Source organism: Zonotrichia albicollis, chromosome 15 (assembly GCF_047830755.1).
Source record: "Zonotrichia albicollis isolate bZonAlb1 chromosome 15, bZonAlb1.hap1, whole genome shotgun sequence".
In the NCBI taxonomy this organism is placed as follows: Eukaryota; Metazoa; Chordata; class Aves; order Passeriformes; family Passerellidae; genus Zonotrichia; species Zonotrichia albicollis.
This window is the reverse complement of record NC_133833.1, coordinates 6,519,917-6,537,855: the sequence shown is the minus strand read 5'-3', so window position 1 is coordinate 6,537,855 and position 17,939 is coordinate 6,519,917. Positions and strand designations below refer to the sequence as shown.

General features: G+C 52.4%; 1 protein-coding gene across 1 annotated transcript in view; it reads left to right on the top strand.

Moving 5' to 3' along the window:
• NDST1 (N-deacetylase and N-sulfotransferase 1) overlaps positions 1-17,939 on the top strand; it is a 157,978-nt gene that overhangs the window by 79,911 nt on the left and 60,128 nt on the right. The gene's annotated exons all lie outside the window — the stretch shown is intronic.

Sequence of the window (17,939 nt, the reverse complement as noted above, 5' to 3'; positions counted from 1 at the left end):
GGCAGGGAGGGATCACTGTGTTCTATGCTTTTCCCTGCTGGCAGCAACCCCTGCTCACTCGACAGCTCAGAAGGGCTGGGCTGAGCCCTTCAGTGAGCTTTGATTAATCCCCAGGGGTTCATCTCTCATTTCCTCCACCCAATTCTCTTCTCACTTTCCCTCACTCCTTCCCACCACTTGTCTCCCTTTTCTTCCCCAACACCTTTAGTTTTGAACAATATCCTCCTCCTTGAAAAACTTGGACCTGGCTGAAGGGAAATAGAGGTGGGGGAACCAAATCTCCTGGGTCCTGTGTTCTCCTGCACACATGGCTCTGCACACACCCCAAAGCAGAGTTATTGCCAGGGCTTGTAATCAGAGCTCTTCCCAAATAATAAATAATGGCCCATTTGGGTGAGTGTTACAGATGAGAGAGGAAATTGAAGATGTCAGGCCTGAGACATGGCAGAGAAACTGCGTTGAAGGCAACACAGATCACTGATAAACTGTGTCTTGCTCGGGGCCAGGGGATGAGCAGGAGGCAGGTGCAGGAGGGGGCAGCAGGAGGGATGTGTGGCCACAGCAGTGGGTCTGGAGCCCCCCTACGAGGAGCAGGGCTGGATCCCACCTCTGAGGGGCAAAGCAGAGCCAAGCACCTCCTGGGTGTGTGATTTGCTGCTGCACAGGCGTGTGGTGGGGCACATCGAGCTCACACTCTCAGGATGAGGAGGCACAGGCTGGGAGAGTCATCCTGAGCTTCAACTGCTGTCAGTGGCCAAAGCTCAGAGGGTGGAAGGAGGCAAGGAGGTGGCAGCAGGAACCTGGGGACATGCTGACACAGGCAGGGGACCTTCTGTGCCATCCAGGGCAGCTGGCTCAGTTCAATCAGTGATGGGTCCAAGCTGGTCCTAGGTCTGGGGAGGAAACAGCAGGGTTAACTCAGCTGAGGGAGCTTTTCCAAGAGCCAAAGGGTGAATAAATAGTGAATCTGTTGGCAGTGACCCTGCTCAGAAGGTTCAGGGACAGCTGGCTGAGTCTCAGCAGCACATGGACACCTTCTGGGTGCTCCTCCAAGAAATGATTAAAGGGTGAAAGGCAGCAAGGGATATAGTGAGAACACTCTAGATCCCAGGAAATGGGGTGCAATGGCACCCTCCAACCAGCCCCACTGACATCAGGACAGAGGCAGGAGAAGGGAGTGGCTAGCAGGGAGGAGGAGGAGGAAGAAATGACAAGTCTGGAGTTTTGGGGTCAGGACGATTTAAGCTGTCTGCACAGCTGCTCTGAGAGTGATTAATGCATCACAAGGTCTGGGGATGGAAAAAGTACTCATGGCCTGCAGGCACCCCCTCAACCGCTCTTAATTCAAGGCAGTCACTCGTCCAGCCTCACTCAGAGATGTCTCAAGAGCCAGGAGCTTCCTTGGAGAGCTCCAGCATGTTGCACAATGGGGAGAGTTCCCCTGGCAGGCGGCCCGGCTGTGAGTGCTGAGCCAGCCAGCAGACCCTGCCTGCTTTGGTCCTGCATCTGCCCTGGCAAGGACAGCCCTGCTCCTCCCATCACACCAGCTGCTGTGACACAGGACACTGAATCTCCCTCCCAGCCCGGTCTGCAGTGCCATTGCCAGTTCAGGGTGATGGGGAGGCCCATCGGGTGAGCTGGGTGCTGGATGTGGAGCTGGCAGCAGAACATCAACCCCTGAACCCCAGCCCAGCCCTTCAGGTGCCTGCAGACCCTTCCCAGCTGGAACCAAGCTCCCCATGTTGAGGAATCACTCAGAAACCAGGTAAAGTCACCAGCCAAAGCCCAAACTGTTCCTTTTTGGTGCTTTGACACCTAGGAACATAACCTGCAGGGCATCAAACCCTGACCAGTGCCTGGACCAAATCCCTCCATGTCCCTGCAGCTGTCACATCTCCTCACATTTGCACAGCTGGTTCTCTGACCAAATATTTAATTATTCCTTTTTCTTTTTTTTTTTTCTAAATTATTAATTTTATGTGGCCTGGGGCAAGAATGAAAATAAACACAGCCCTTCCTGCTTTTTTCTCCCCACCGCCCCCCGGCTCCGGCCGCACTTGCGTTTTGGCTCCGAAAGCGCTCGCTGCAAATGGGGTTATGCAAACAGGCTCCACATATTTCCCTGTGCCTGAGATCTGCCACGAGGGCCACACAGCAAAGTTTAAAACTAAGCCTCAAATCTTTCTTTTTTTTTTTTTCACTTTCCCCCCCCCCCCTTTTCTTTATTTTTTAACCCTTCCTGAGGCCGTAGCTGTTTCAGCCCTCAATACTGCCTTTCTCCTGCCATCAATGGGGCATTATGGCAGGGGATTTATTGGAAGCAGAACTCCCAGGCTTTACAATGGGAGCTCTGTGCAAGGCAAATATTGCACAATCTGTTTGCACCCCGTCAGCTCGCTGCCCTTCCCCTCTGACAGCCCCACTCACGCCTCGGCCTCCGGCCTGCTGAAACAGGACCTTAAAAATCAGAAAAATGAAAGGTTTTTAATAAGTCCCCTCTCTCCTGCTTCAGAGCAAGACATTTGACCTAACAGGGCATCAGGGAGCCTCAGAAAAACACCTCTGGTCGCTCTCGCCTCTCAGATGTTTAAGGGTTTCCACTCTCCCTGGCCAGCCTGTGATGCATTTACTCTTTTATTGCCATGATGAAAGAGACTAGGCAAGTCTGGAGAAGAAGGGAGCAGTCCCAGGAATGGGGAAAGGTTGTTTTGTCTAGAAAGGGGGGGAAAGGCTGACAGAAGGGGCTGGCCAGGTAATTTGTGGTGAAGGAAAGAGGCTGGAGGCATCACCAGTCCCAAGCCCAGGAGAGGATGGGGCTGGGGGTGAGTTCTTCTCCACTGACTTTGGGAGCCGTCAGGTGGTCCTGGACATCATGTCCTCAGCCTGGTGAATGGTTCTGTCCTGGTCTTCTCCCTGTCAGGAGCAGTCTTTGCTCAGTGTCTTATCCTCCAGGGGTATCCCCAAGGATGATTTTCGCTCTCTGGTGCATTTCAGATAAACAGCATTTCTGCCAGGCAGTGCCAGGCCCTGCCTTCTCCCCCACCAGCCCTCCATATTCTTTTGGCCACTCTAGGACCTCATTTTTCCCACACAGAACCCAGCACCTCTCTGCCTCTGGCCACATGGACCCTGTGGATAGAAACCAATTTTCTAGCGACAACCGCTGCGGCAAGACCTCCACCAGATTACAGGGTTTGGGTTTGAGCTGGGGAAACTCAGAGGTTTTTAAACACACCATAATTCACTCTCTGGGAGCTAGAGCAAGAGGAGGAGAAAACAGCAAATCTGCATCAGTTCCTGGTTATGCAACCCTGATCAGTGCTGAAAGGACGAGGAGCGGTGCAGCAGCCGCCGTGGCACAGGATGCCAAAGCCACCAAGGCAGCATGTTATGGAGCAGAGGGGAGAGCATCAGCTGTCCCTCTGACAGGGGCTCTGGATTTTTTTCTTGAAGCCAAATGGTCTTTTTTATCAATTCCCTGCCTGTATTTCACACCATTTGAGCAGTTGAAAATAATCATCACCGTCCAAATGCACTTGGAAGCCATAGCAGAGTATTAGTCTTTTCTAATGTAAACCATAGCCTCTAACAACACATGCTGGGCTTGGCCAGGGTTTGTTCCCCATCAAAACACTGCTGCTCCCCTTCCTCCTCTCCAGGTCCTGCAGTACCAGCAAAATAGGAAAAAAAAACCCAGAATAAGAAAAGTTCCTCTTAGGGTAAGGAATTTTTCTTCTGCTTTTGGTCACTGTGATGATGAATCTAAATGATTCTGCAAATCCTCCTGTGAAATTACTTCTATGCCTTCCTGCTCATGTTTGTTTTCTTCCTTCTCTCTCATTCAGGAGACTTCAGTCCATCAGCTTCCCTTCCTTCACATAATATTCCTTCCCTTGCCTTTTCTCCACCCTCTGGGAAACTGCAGCTCACCGCCTTCTCCTCTCCTCTCTCTAACGACTTGCTTTGAAGAGCTGGAGAGGAGCCCATGGGTTTGGCACCGCTCCCTCCTTCCCATGCCTTATGGCAAGCTTTCCACGTCGCCTGGGTGCTCTCCCTCCTCGTCCTGCTCCTTCTTCTGCAGCCCAAAACCCAGCACTCCCTGAAGCGAGGTGCTCCCCGCTGGAGCTGTGCAGCTGAGCCCCGGGGCTCACGTCGGGGCTTGGCAGTCTGGATGGAGAATTCCCTTTGCCGTGAACCAGGGATGAGTGGAGATGTGGTTCCCCACAGGTTTCAGACAAGGTGATAGGAAGCAATTCAAGTCTGGCTTTGCAGGCAGGATAGGCTGGAGATAGGGAACCTGCCCAGGTGTGGAAGTGTTTGATGGAAGGTTGAGAGCACGTGGGCATGGCCTGGTCCCATCAGGCTCCCATGGCTCAGGTTCCTGGTGTGGACTTTGCCCACAAGACACCTCCCAGAAGGACTGAGCCTTGCTAAAAAAATGTGTAAAAAAAGAGTCAGCAGTTCCCTGGCCTCCGAGGGCTCTCTTTGAAGCAGAGAAGGTCCCAAGGCAGCGGAAGGAAGGATTTAAGCTTTTAGCATAGCTGGTTTCTGGCAGCACTGCCATGTGACCCTGACACTGGCTTCCCCAGCTTATTGATTTTGGACTCCCCCACCTTCATTCCTGACACGATTTATCATGGGAGACACAGAAACTCCTCAATCCTCAAAGTATGCAAGATGCTGGCATCACTTTCAGCCTCACCCAGGCTGGGAAAGAAAGAGCAATTCTTCCCAGCACCTGCCTGGCAAGTGTCTCCCTATTCCAAAGCCATTCCAGGCTGCAACCCAGCACCTTTGGTGGAGCCCCTGAACAGGCTTCCCTCCTGGAGCAGCCATGGCCTTCAGGTATGAGGGACTCTGCAAACTCCTGGGTCCACAGGAGCAGCACCAGCCCCTCCTTGTCCTCCTGATACCCCGCCAGGCTCCTGGCTCTCCTCCCAAGCCACAGCAGAGCAAGGGACCAGCCATCCTCTCCCCAGGGCTGGGCAGCCTCCTGGCTCCTGCCTGCCCTCAAATTCCATCTCCCCTTTCAGGTGCAGCCTCTTCAAAGGCAGGCAGTGGGTTTGGGCTGGCAGGAGATGCGAAGGGCGGTGGGCAGGGTGCCCACCCAGAGCTCTGCCTGCTGCCCTGGGCCAAGGCATGGAGCACGAGCAGGGTGAAGCCCAGCACTCCCCAGCTTGGCTCAGGTGCCTGCCCCAGACAAGGAGCCCTTTCTCATTGCCGAGCTCGCAGCAGGACAGGGCAGCATGGCCTCAGCACCCTGCTTGTTTATAACCCCACTTCAGCACAAGGAAAACACACCTGCCCGTGCCAGCAGGGCTCACACCTGTACCCCCTTCAGGAAAACAGCCCCCTGTTTATCCAGGATGTGTTTCCTCAGCACCTGGGGGCCATGACATAGATGCTGCTGCTCCCCAGCACCAGGGGTTGTTTTCCATCCTGGCAGGAGACAGAGTCAGAAAGCTCAGGAGTGGCATTTCAAAGAGTTTGACATCAAGGCTGTCCACAACCACGCTGCTGGAGCAGGAGCAGGGTAGGGAGCACATCCAGCCAGGCCCCACAGCTGCTCACCCATCCCTGCAGGCAGCAGCCAGCCCTGGGCACAGGAGCTGGAAGCTCCTGCCCCCACCCTTTCCAAAGGTCTCTGAGCTGTTGAGCAGTGTCTGGGGAGTGGTTCAGAACAGGCAAGGAGCCCAATTAGACGCTGCATTGCTTAATACAAAAGGTATCAATAATCCAGCAGGAGATGAGAGCTCTTTCTCACCCAGGATGCCAAGAGCACAAATTGCCTTCTTGTAAAAGAAAGGCTTAATTTCCATAGAACATGACAGATTAAAGTACAAGTGGGTGGGTCCACTCTATTATTCATCAGTCTTCAGTGCTAACAGAAGAGGGTGTGCTGCCTCCTTTGAAGTTTCTTCGAAGGCCCAGGGTGCCCACAGACATTTTACCAGGGTGGGAAGCAAAATATGAGGGAATGGAGCTTTGAACACTGAGCGCCCTGGGTTTCCCTTCGCCCTGGGTTTGTAACACAGCATCCTTGCTGTTGCTATTGCTTCCCAAGAGGAGTCAAACCAGAAGGTCCTGATTTAAACCCAGACACCCTATAGACCTTAAATCAGCAGAGAAGAGGTCCAGGACAACCATGGTGCTGTATCAGCTGTGCCCAAAGCCCAGCAGAGCTTCCTTTCCTGGCTGTGCAGTGAGCTCTGTCAGCAGAGAAATCTAGGATTAAACTTTGGAGCTTGTATTCCTCCCTCCTGAATGGGAAACAGAGCAGAATAATGAGAATAAAACCCAGTTTCTCTCAGCTGAATTTACTGAGGACAACACTGGAGTATTTCACTCAAACAGAAAGCTCCAGGAGTGATTCCTCAGAGGCAGCACATGGCATTTGCAGACAAACTCTGCAGGGTGAGATTTTGCCAGGGGAGGTTTAGATTGGATGTTGAGAAAAATTTCTTCACTGAAAGGGTAGTGAAGCATTGAAACAGGCTGCCCAGGGAAGTGGTGGAATCACCATCCCTGGAAGTGTTGAAACAACATATAGATTTGGTGCTTAGGGACATGGCTTAGGAGTGAAACTGCCAGTTCTGGGTTAATGGCTGGATGTGATGATCTTAGAGGGCTTTTCCAAACTTAACGATTCTAAGATTTTGTGAAGGGTGCAAACAACTTCATTCCAAAGCAGAGGGGCCTGGAGCAGCCTCCTCCTGGAGTCATGGGTGAGGGTGAGCTGTGCTCACTCCAGTGCAGGCAGTTGCCCACAGGCACCAGTAGAACCACCAGATCAAGCAAAGAGATGCAGTTTCCCAAACAGAAAGCACCAAACCTGCACTGATAGATCATGTAAGGCAACATGGGCACCCAGCAGGACAAATGTTGAGAAGGGGTTGGAAGGGGCTGGAAGCAAAGTGCCAAGCTGGAACTGGGAGCTGGAGCTGGGACCCACAGCATGTGTACCAGGGCTCCTGCCACACACAGGAGGAGAAATGTGCTCTGTTGGAGAAATGTGCTCTGCAGACACTGGATGTGGAGCATCATCCCCATATTCCAATCCCACCTGTTACCATTGAGGGTATTCTGCTTGTAATCACAGGCATAACTTACAGGGTGGTTGTTGGGAGGCTTTGAGTACCTATATCAATACTGCAGAGGGTGATTCATGATTATCTGCAGTAATCCAGAAGCTATACAAAAAATTGCTAATAATAGGTCTTCAAAACCGACATTTTAGTCAAGATAAAAAATCACTGGAACAAAATCCAATCATGCTTTGCTAAAACTATAAATGGAAAGGTATAACCCATATTCAGCTCCCCTAAACACCAAGCAAAATGCAAACAGGGGATACATCTCCAAGTCAAGGCAGGGTTGGGATCCCTCCCTGAGAGAAGTTGATTCTCAAATATGCTGAAAGCAGCTCCCAGTGTACCAGGTGCCACAGGACTGGCTTAAATCCGGGATGATGAAGGGGATTCAGGAAGGGGAAAGCATGAGCACGGATTATGTAGCTGCCCTGGCAGCACATGACAGACTGTGTGCTGGCAACTGCAGAGCTGCCAGAGCCGAGGCTGCAGCAGTGGGGATGTGGATGTGGGGCCCGGCAGGGTTCGCAGTCCTGCTGAACACCATTTATTTCAGGCTGCTGTGCGATCTGATGCACAGTTGCTAGGTGACCAGAGCCCTGGGATGGAGGATAACGTGGGAACGGCTGCGCAGGTCAGCCCTGGTCCAGCTCCTCAGCACCACATCTCCAGGATGGTCTCTGGGATGCATCAGGATTTGCCTCCAGCACGAGGAGGAGGATAAATATCAAGCTTGTGCAAGGAGATGCCACACACATGGTCCTGCCCCTCAGCCTGAGCTCTCGGCCAGGAGAAGGGAACAGAGCTTTCCCCAGCCCAGGTCCCAAACCTTCCTCTCCCTTGCAGTTCCCACACTCCTCCTGCCTCCAAATGCCTGCTTACCCTGTTGGGAAATCTCTTCTCACCCCGCCTGACTCGCAGTGTTTCATCTGCCCACGGATGGAGAAGCTGATAAAATGTGCTGAAGGCACCGAGCTCCCTCCATCCGCTCCCTCCATCCGCCAAACCCGCGGCCAAGCCCCGAAAATCTCCCCTGCCATTAACACTGAAACAGAGCACAGCGTCTGCAGGGCCAAAGTAAACACCAAATCTGCAGGGATTTTTGTGGTATTGAGGACAACTTAACGACTGGAGCCTGAGGCAGATTTATTGTCACAATTTTCACTGAGGTCAGTAAAAGCCAGCGTGTTACAAGCCAGTCGTTAACATTGGCTTTGGGCTTTCACAGCTCTGCCTTGGGGAGGGACAGAAAATGTTCCTGTGTGTTGCTGTGGGACTGAAGGTAAGCGTGGGATCAGCTGTTTCTCTCTGAAAAACCCTGGCCCTGTTAGTTTTGGCATAACCAGCCCCTCTTCCACCTTCCCCACCCTTCTCAAGGGAGAAAATGTTTTCTCCCACCTCCTTCTTGGGGGGCTTCACAGTCCCAGATGGGTGAGGAAAGGTGGGCTTTAACCCCATGGCAGCTCCTGGGAGCCTGAAAGAGGAGTCTTTCTTACTTTTTTCCCTACCAAACCATCAGGCGTTTCATACCAACCACTTAAATGAAACCAGACTCCTTAGTCCAAGCAATTACTCATAAGCAGCTTCTAATTACTTCTAGTATTTAAAGAGAACAGAGAAGAATCTCCTTGGAGTGTAAACTCAGTGAAGAAGTTGCAGCTGCAAGGAAAAGCCTGTGTTACTCAGGCTCACACCCTCCCTCCTTCACATCACCCCATGTTCCTGCCACACGTGCACCTCCCAAAGCACTTAGGGGTAATCACCCCTTTGTCTCCTTGTGTTTTTTACCAATAACAGCACAAACAACAGTTAGGATTTGCAAATATACATCCCAATATACCATATCCATATGTGCATTCCTGCAACAGCATGAGGGGTAAAAGGAACCCACACTCTATGGGAAAATGTTGCCCAGCTCTCCAGCCAGGCAGGGCCAGCCCCCAGCAGCCAGATAAGATCAGAGGCTGGCAGAGCCACCCTCCTGTGTGCTGCACTGCAGGCTCTTCCATCCCAGCCCGGATGAAGCTCCAAGGGAGCTGGCTGGCACTCCAGGCTGGAGATGCCTCACTCGCTGCTCCAGCCTCCTGGGACACAGGGAGGGTGAGACTGGGGCTTGGAAACCTCCCAGAGCACTGCAATCTCCTGTCTTGGACAGTGCCTTCTGGACACAGAATTGCAAAGATCATCCTGCAGGAAGCTCTCCAGTCTGACCACACCACACCATGGGCGACGCTGCTGTCTCAGAGGGAGGGAGAAGAGGCAGAAGGGGCCACTGGTTCTTCCCAGGGAAGGCCACAAGGGCTGGGATCTGCAACAGACCCCCGGCAGTACGTGGCCATAGGCAGAAGGCCTGTGAGGTGTGACACGTCCAGGGTGACCACACACTGTCACCTTGGGGACATCCCAAGCAGAAAGAAGAGGAACAGGAGCATCTTCCCTATTCAGTATCACTTCAGGTGGCACAGATGCTCCTGGAGCATCCTGTCCAGTGGCACCAAGCTGCCTCCATCTCATCCTTGTCTGAGTTCAGGCAGCTCCTCCACCAATCCATGTCCCTGAGCACCCAGCATATTTGGAGCACTGGAAGGTGCAGGTTTGGCTGGTCATGAGTTCTCCATGAGCACAAAAAACAGCCATGGAGCAGCTCTCTGCTGTTCCAAAATTACTATAAAACATGGGTTTCACATTAGACCACCAAGGGGGAGCAAGGGCAAGGCTTCTCTCCTTGTCTGCTACAGCAATTTTGGGGAGTTCCCCCCCTGCTTTTGGCAGCAAAAATGGTTTGCTGATGCCAGAACTGATGCTAACTAAAGCTAGGTGGAATAAAAAGTCCCCAGCTTCTCAGTACCAGCATGCAATTTCCAGCCAGCACTCCCTTCCATCCAGGACTTCATCGAGGACTTTCCAAGAGTCTCTGGTTGCCCTCCAAAGGGGATCACTGTCCTCTGCCAGCCCGGGACACCTTTGGGTTTGTCCTGGGCCACCACAGCACAGGATGGCACTTTGTCACCCTCTTGTGGCTTACCAGGGCTGGCAGGCTGGCTGTGGCTTTGAGGTGGCCACCTCCAGGACCCGTGCTCCAGGGAAGGCAGGGGAGTGCATTCAGCACCCTCCTCATTCCAGCAAGCTTTGGCTTGTGCTCCCAGGGATCAGGGGAGGCTGTGCACCCCTGCAGGATGGGCTCTCCCAGCTCTCCTGCCCCATGAGTCTGGAGTCTCCAAGGCAATCTCAAGTTCAAGGAAGAGCCTCCCTCTACCAAGAACATCCCTGCTCACCCTACACTCCCAGCAAGCCATGGAAAGTGCCTGCAAGTCACTCAGGTTGGGTTGCTTTAAGGCACTCCCTCCTTCCCGGTTTAGGTGGCTGAAAATCTCCTACCCAATTCCCAACCCACCCAAATCTCAGCTAGGAAATTAAGCTGCATCAGCCTCTGAGACACCGAGAGATTCATTCAGCTTTATCTGAAAGCCATTTCAAGTATGTCCAGATTCCTAATGAAACTTGGATAAAGCTCCAGAGATTAATAACAGTGCAGGGCTTTTTCAGATAATGGTTTTCTTCTGTTCCCAAGAGAAACATATATAGATGTGCTTTGGTGGAATCTCTGCATACATTTTTTTGGCAGAAAAGCCAAAATAAATCCTTGTACTGCAACAACCCTCGAGCAAGATAAGGCAAAAATCTGTTTGCAATTCCTGCATATTGTTGTCATACACAGATAAACATAGCATCTCTGGCCATGCTGCCCCCTCAGCAAGGCAGGGAGAACAGGCACTAATGTTGCTACAGAGGTTCATCTTGGCTGTACCCATCAGTGCAGGTCCAAATCTGGTCCCCTCACAAATTACTTCTTCACAAGCACAGATGTACATGTTGCTCCTGCCTTAAACTTGAGTTTTTCTGGTACATCAAACTTACATTAATTTAGAGAACGTGCTTGGAGCCAGTGTGTCCCACTTGAGCAGGAGCAAAGTTCCTCACAGTTCACCTGGGAAGCCCAGGAGCTGACAGGTTTGGGTATCAGGAGCAGGAGCTTTCCATCCTGCCCACCTTCCTTTCTGGGAGAGGGCAGGCAGAGAGCAGAGCCTGTGCTGGGACACCCACCCACCCTTGTGTGGCTGCCTCTGCTGGGCAGGGGCAGAGGGTTTGGGCTGGCTCAGCACTCACACTTTTAGAGGATGAGGATGCTGTGAGCAGGATCATTGCCCTGGCCGCTCATGCCACAAGCATCAGGAAGGGCTGGCAGCTCTGTGACACGAGGCAAGGCTCATGCTGGATGTGCTCACACAGCTTCAGATGAGCCCTGCCAGAGCAGGGTAGACCCTTGCAGGGTGTCATGTCCCTTGTGGGGTTCCCCCTCAAACCAGAGCCACTTGGTCACTGAGTGCAGGTCCTGGGGGAGCCGTGTTCTTCTCAAACTCTCCTCCTCTTCCTGAGGCAAAACTCCTAAGGAAGGAGGCCTCCATGGCTGCCCAGAGCACTAAAGCTTCTGGCATCTGTCCACTCCACTCCTTTAACCACTGTGGCTTTTTCCATCTTCATAAGCAGGGAAAGCAATCAGCGTAATGAACGTCTCTGAGCTCTTACCAGGGCTCTCAGGATGTGCTAAACGAAATAAACACACATCAAGAGCCCATTAATGGGGCTCTCTCGTGCCCAGCAGCCACATTCAGGCACAAGGGGACCAGGAAGGGATGCTAATGCACAAAGCAGAAACCCTCAGAATGAGAGGCCTAAATTCTTTTTTTTCTTTCTCTGTTTTTAACCCTGTTTTCAGATTGCTGCGTCCCCACTGCTGGCACATGGCTGTGCCCCACCAGGATGGTGCCACAGGGAGGGTGGTGGGCCATGCTGCAGCACAGTGATGCTCCCCTGGGTGATCCATCCTGCTGAGCCTTCCTCTCTTCCCCAGCCTCCCAGACTGTACACAGGGAGAATTCAGAGCAAACCAGCTGGCCCCAAGTGGTGGTTATGGTCAGGGACTGTGGGACAGAGACTGCCAGGCTGGGGGGACAAATGCTGCTGGTCTGGTGGGAGCACAAGCAACAGGGAAGTATCCTGAGGCGAAGCAATAGGATACAGCCACAGCAGTGGGGCTGCTGAAAAACAAGGGGTGGTTCCTCCTTTCCCAGTCTCATATTGTGGCACTTAACCAGGAGCAAGAGTTTTTCTCTGCTCAGAATGGAGCTGAGGAAGCTCAGGATGCTGAAAGGACACAAACCACAGCTCAAGTCCACAGCAGGACCCCGGCACAAGCAGCCCCTGCCTCCCCCTGCTGCCTCCTTCCCCTTTTCCTGCCCCACACCTTTGGACTTCAGTGGGAGCAGCAAAGGATGCCCGATGGGAGAAAAATAATACCCCAGATCCCCGAGTTCATGAAGGCAAACAGAGCCCCTTCCCTCTCCTCCCAGGTAGAGCTGCTGAGTCCTGGATCAACACAGCAGAGCTGTTGTGGCTGTTGGTGTTGGCCGTGCTGCAGGCGAGGCTGCCAGGCCTTTTAACAGGGATAGGCTTACAAAGGAGAGCAGGGGGAAAGCAGGGCTGGGCTGGGGGCTGGTTAATAACAACAGCCCTTCTGCTCACTGCATCCATGTGCCTTGGATCTGCTCCCCAAAAAAATGAGAAATTAAATGGCCTAATGCTACTCGATGTTCGGTGCCAGCGCTATCTGCCACGCCAGCAGACACACAGGCAGTGAGACACAGCCAGAGACACTTCCAACCGAGGCTGTTAAGCATATTGCAACAAAATGTTAATGTCACGTCTTCTGCTCGTTGGAGTTCTCAAATCTGTTCTTTCAGCTACCAAATTTAAAAGACTGCTTTATATTCCACAGGCTCAGAGGTGACTTTTTTCCCCCCAGTTAATTAGTTTGAAACTAAAAGGGCTGGGTCATTCTGAGTTCCAGTGATGGAGCTGTTGGGATATGGGTATATATATACATTTTAATATTTTTCTTTTCACTTCTGAGCTGCTCCTTCTCATCTGGCAGCAAGCTGCCAGAGAGTGAGTCAATATTATTCAATGCCTGCCTCATAGCTGAGGGGAAATGATCTGATCACCCCAAGCAAAGCCTCAACAGCAAGCAGCCACATCACAGCTCTCAGGTCTGGCTCTGTGAGTCCATCCTGGCCGTGGGGCCAAGCAGGAGGCAGGTGTGGGGACACAGCTTTCCAGAGGGGCCAAGAGCTAAGCTGGAGGTGCTGGGGAGGGCTGTGATTCACCAGGTGAGGCTCCCTTGATCTTGTTCTTCCACCTTGTGCAAAAATCTTTTGAACCTAACATGAGAACTGAGTATCATTAATAACTCCTGGAGTCCCCAAAGGCAATGTGGAGCAGATGTTTCAAAACTAAACACTGGTTTCACCACTGGCAACGTGTCCTGGGTTTGGTTTGGCCTCCAGAAATGCAGCTGTTGAAATGAATGAATGTGACTTGGACACCCAGGTTGGGGAGGGCACCTGCCACCAGGCTGGTGGGGAGGCCTGAATGATCCTCAGTGTGCTTGCAAAGCTGGAGGGAGAAAGCTGAAGCTGCCCAAGCGAGGGCAGCAGGGCCTGTGCACAAAACAATGCCATGATTCATCCGAGATTGCCATAACCCATCGCATTTCATCAGGATGCTGTGGCATTTAAAATGGCATTTCCTCCCATCTGCTGTGCATTAGCAGACAAAGAAAAAGGAGGAGGGGGGAGCGAACAGCAAAACAAAGGGGGGGGGAGAATAAAACGGGATTCCTGAGTCAGACTGTTCCCAAAGCAGCTCCTTGTCCTTGCAAAGCCCGAGCCCACTGGCTGGGCAGAGGATGGTGACAGTGGCACTGGCCAGGGACAATCCTGCCCCTGGCACTCCCTGGCTGCAGCCCAGCACGGTGCCCTGGCGTGGTGAGATCTGCTGTGACTCAAATCCCTGCCGAGCAGCACCTGGCAGCCCCCTCCACACCCAGAGCTGCCCAAGCAGGGCCCCACTGAGCAAATCCCCACAGGCTAATTTTGTCATTTCCTTCTCAGCCCTCCTCAGATTTTCCTTTGCTTCGTTCCTCCCTTCCCTGACTCATCTTCCCTTGCAAATAAGAACCCCTTTCTCTGTCCCTTCACTGCTCCCCCTGTGCCTCTCCCTGCCCATGCTCCCACCTTCTCTCCTCACTGTCCCTCAACACCTTTCATCTCCATCCACCTCCTGCACCTTGTCCTGCCCCATCTCCACCTCCTCCACATTCCTGTCTCTGCTCAGCCCAGGTGGTGCTCCCAGGGCTCTTTCCAGGAGACAGAGGGCTCCAAGCTCTATTGACAGGGCATTCCTAGCAGGGAAATTCAGCTCAGCTTCCGAACTGAGCTGAAGATTATCCTTCTAAACATTACTTGCACTTTCAGCCAATGCTCTGACCCATGAGACACATCAGAGTTACTCGTTTGGAGTCACAAGGGTCCTGTCCCTGGCCACTCATCCCACCCCACTCTGGAACAGAGGCAGAAGGAGCATTGTGCCTGCAGCTCACATTCTGGATGGGATCAGCAGCCATGAAACATGTCAGGTGAGGAGCTGCTGCAGCTGAGGAGCAAACAGAGCACCTTTTCTCTTGTCCCTGCTCCACCACCATGATGTAAACACCAGCAGCCAGAGGCAGAAAATTCCTTGGGCAAACAGCCTGGGACCTTCCCACATCTAGACCCTGCACATGCTGTGTACCACCCTGCCCTGTGATCCCTATGAATCACAGTCCCTTCATTCTGCAAGCCCTCATCAGGCATCAGCAACCCCACGTGCACCAAACAAAAGGAAAGAGGGTGACAGGAGATGTGTCCCACATTGCTACCACACATGATGTGCCAGGGTGGACAAAGACCTGAAGCCTGGAGAGCAGCAGTGTCCCTGCCAGCCCAAGGGTCCTGCAGACGTGCCTGGGGGCTCTCAGCTCCTGCTGGGGAAAAGCAGCAAGGACAGAGCTCCCCAGCCTGCAGGCACACTCCTGACCCCAGGCTTGGCTGGGACACAAGCACTCATTCAGAATGGAATAGGTGTGGACAAGTTTGACCCCAAGCAACAACCAGGCAGCCTGTGAAAGTGGCAGCAAGCAAAGACCTCAGCTTGTAGGTTGAGGGCAGGGAAGGGCTGTGTGGTTATTAGCAGACTGAGCTGAGCTGGCTCCTCAATTACAGCTGTTTTATCCTGTCTGGACTTCCAACAGCTTCCTCCGATCCCTTCGTGACTCAGTGTCTTGGCATGGAGAACACATACCCGAGAGGTTGGCTTTTGAAATCCACCAGGGACGTTTCACCTTCCTAAAATAAAGAGTGGGCAAAATATTTTCAACCTTCTTCCAAAAAATGTGCACACAAAATAAAATACCACTCCTTAATAAGCGCGTGTTGTTGGGTCTCAGCTGGTTTTGGGCAGGGGTAGATTTTCCTGGTTATAATCATGCAGCTGTTTGCTGACTGAATAGCTGTATTTATTTTTTGACATGTTTACTAACCACCTCAAATACCTCCTCTACCTGTAATTGTGGTGCAGCACACATTTTATTTTTTTTTCAGATTTCTTCATTCAAGTGGGTTGTGTTATTCCCAGGCCCTGCACTGAGGTTTGTGGAACGCATTCGTGGTTTGAGGGAATGAAGCTTTGCACTCAGGTGACCCTGAACTATGGCAGATCAGTGAGGAGATACTTGGTGGGGGCAGGGGGAAAATGGAGTCAATTTTTCAAGCCCTTTGGGTGCTCAGAACTCTAAAATCCTCTATTTGCCTTTCTCAAGCAGTCTCTTGTGAAAGCGTTTCCTCCCATCTGTGCCCATCCACCTTCCTCCCTTCCAGGTTTTATTGAAGTGCGTAATGTCCCACCCACCCTCTGTCCAGACCTCCCCAAACAGTGCTTTTGCAATTCCCTGCACCACACAAGCCTCCATTAATAGCTTGACATTTGTCTCAAGATGTTTGGAGAGTCTTGCTGCCCAGGAGAGACCCTGAGCCCAGGGCAGCAGCTCCTCTAATCACCAGGGTTAGATGGTGTCAGTGTTCAGATTTGGGATTTTTTTTCTTTAAATAAACAAAGCAAACTGAGCAATTCCTGGAGGTATAGAACCATTCCAGACCATGTCAAAGTAGATCCAAGGCTGTTCATCCATATCCCTGCAGCAGACAGAGCTCTTTTTGGGCTCCAGGGGCTCCATCTGAACCCAGCCTCACTTTCTCAGGCTGCCTCTGCCTGCTCAGCCCCAGCCACAGCCTCCCCAGGAGACATCCTTCTTTCCTCTCTGCTCTGAGATGCTTCATCTGGCTTTTCCTCTCCAGGCAGGGCCACAAACCAGGCCACCAGCTGAGACCTCGTGCCTCATGTCACCTCAGAGCAGCCAGAGCTTTGCTGGGACAGCTCGTGGCTCAGCCACCCCATCACGGTGTGTGCTGAGGCCACACTCACACCAGGCTGCAGTGACCGCTGGAGCAGGGGGAGGTCAGCCCCAGAAAGGGCTGTCCAGGGCTGGGATTCATTTACAGGAGCTGTAAAACTGCCACCTGGACCGTGCCTTTACAGCCTTGGACCGTGCTGGTGTCAAAGACGTTTGGTGCAGCAGCCAGCTGGAGCCAGGCCAGTTTTATATTTAATCCTGCCCAGGAATACAAATACAGGGTCTGTATTTCGAATGAGCGACAGGCGCACCACGGACATTATTAAACCTTCCAAAAATAAACCCCTGCCAAAGTGATGGGAGCCAGATTTTTCCTGGAAAGTATCAGCACGGGGTGAGGGGTGCTGGTGAGGCAGCCCCTCCCTCACAGCCCCCTCTCCAGCAGCTGCTCTGCATCAGGAGCAGCTTCTTCCCTCTGCCCCTTTGCTTATTTAAGCCCCACAAATGCCAGTGTGGCTCTTCCAAGCAGCTCAAAGTCCACTCGGCACTGTTAGGAAAATTAATCCACAAACACCAGAGGTTTATGTCCAAAAAGGAGACAGAGGAGTCATTTCTAGCTTTATTCGAATAAAGGGAGAGGCCATGGGGCATTCCCCTGGGATCTCTCAAATTTCTGGAGCATGCAGCCTCCTTTTTATCCCAATTTCACAGCTGCATTTCCCTTCTCTCTTTCCCCATTGGCTGAGGTACTTGAGAGGTTCAGACTCCCTGACACACCTGATACCGAAGATTTTCCTCTAATGTATAACCCTCCCTTTAAATATTTAATTCTTAAGGAATTTAGACGGTTTTCTTCCCCATTGTTTCTTTCATCTCTCAATGTCTAATTTTGTTTATCAGCAAACCTGAAGTTTATTTGTAAAAGCAAATATCTTTTTTTCCAATCACCAATCAGTGTAATCCTTCCCATTGTTTCTTTCGCCTTCCAGAGCTGGCTTTACCTACCAGCAGACCCACAGCTTGTTTGTAAAGACAAATCCGCTATTCCACTCAACATCAGCTCTGAGGATTCGCCTTCAGAGCACTTTGGATGAATCTTAGGGAAAACTGCTCTGAAATATATAGAATTACATATGGTGCTGCTGAGGCAGCGCCGGTGTGCCACCCCCGCTGGAGGGCGGCTCATCCTTCCCTCGCCCCCATCTCCCGCCCCGGGCTGTGACGGGCCCGGCTCCGGCCATGGGGTGAGACCCCACTTTCCCTGCTCTCCATCCCCCTCAGGGAGGTGGAGGGGCCGCCGTGGGCTGGCCGCCCTTTCCCTGCTCACCGTACCCCGCCAGAGCTGCGGGCACTGCGTGAGGGGACCCCGCTCTTCTTTGGCGCCGTCCCCAGCCGAGGGGGTGTGAGAGAACCTCATGGGGCGAACCCCCCGCCCTTCTGTTCCCCCCATCTCCCACCGGGGCGGCATGAGAGACAGACACCATGGGGTGATCTCCTCCTTCTTT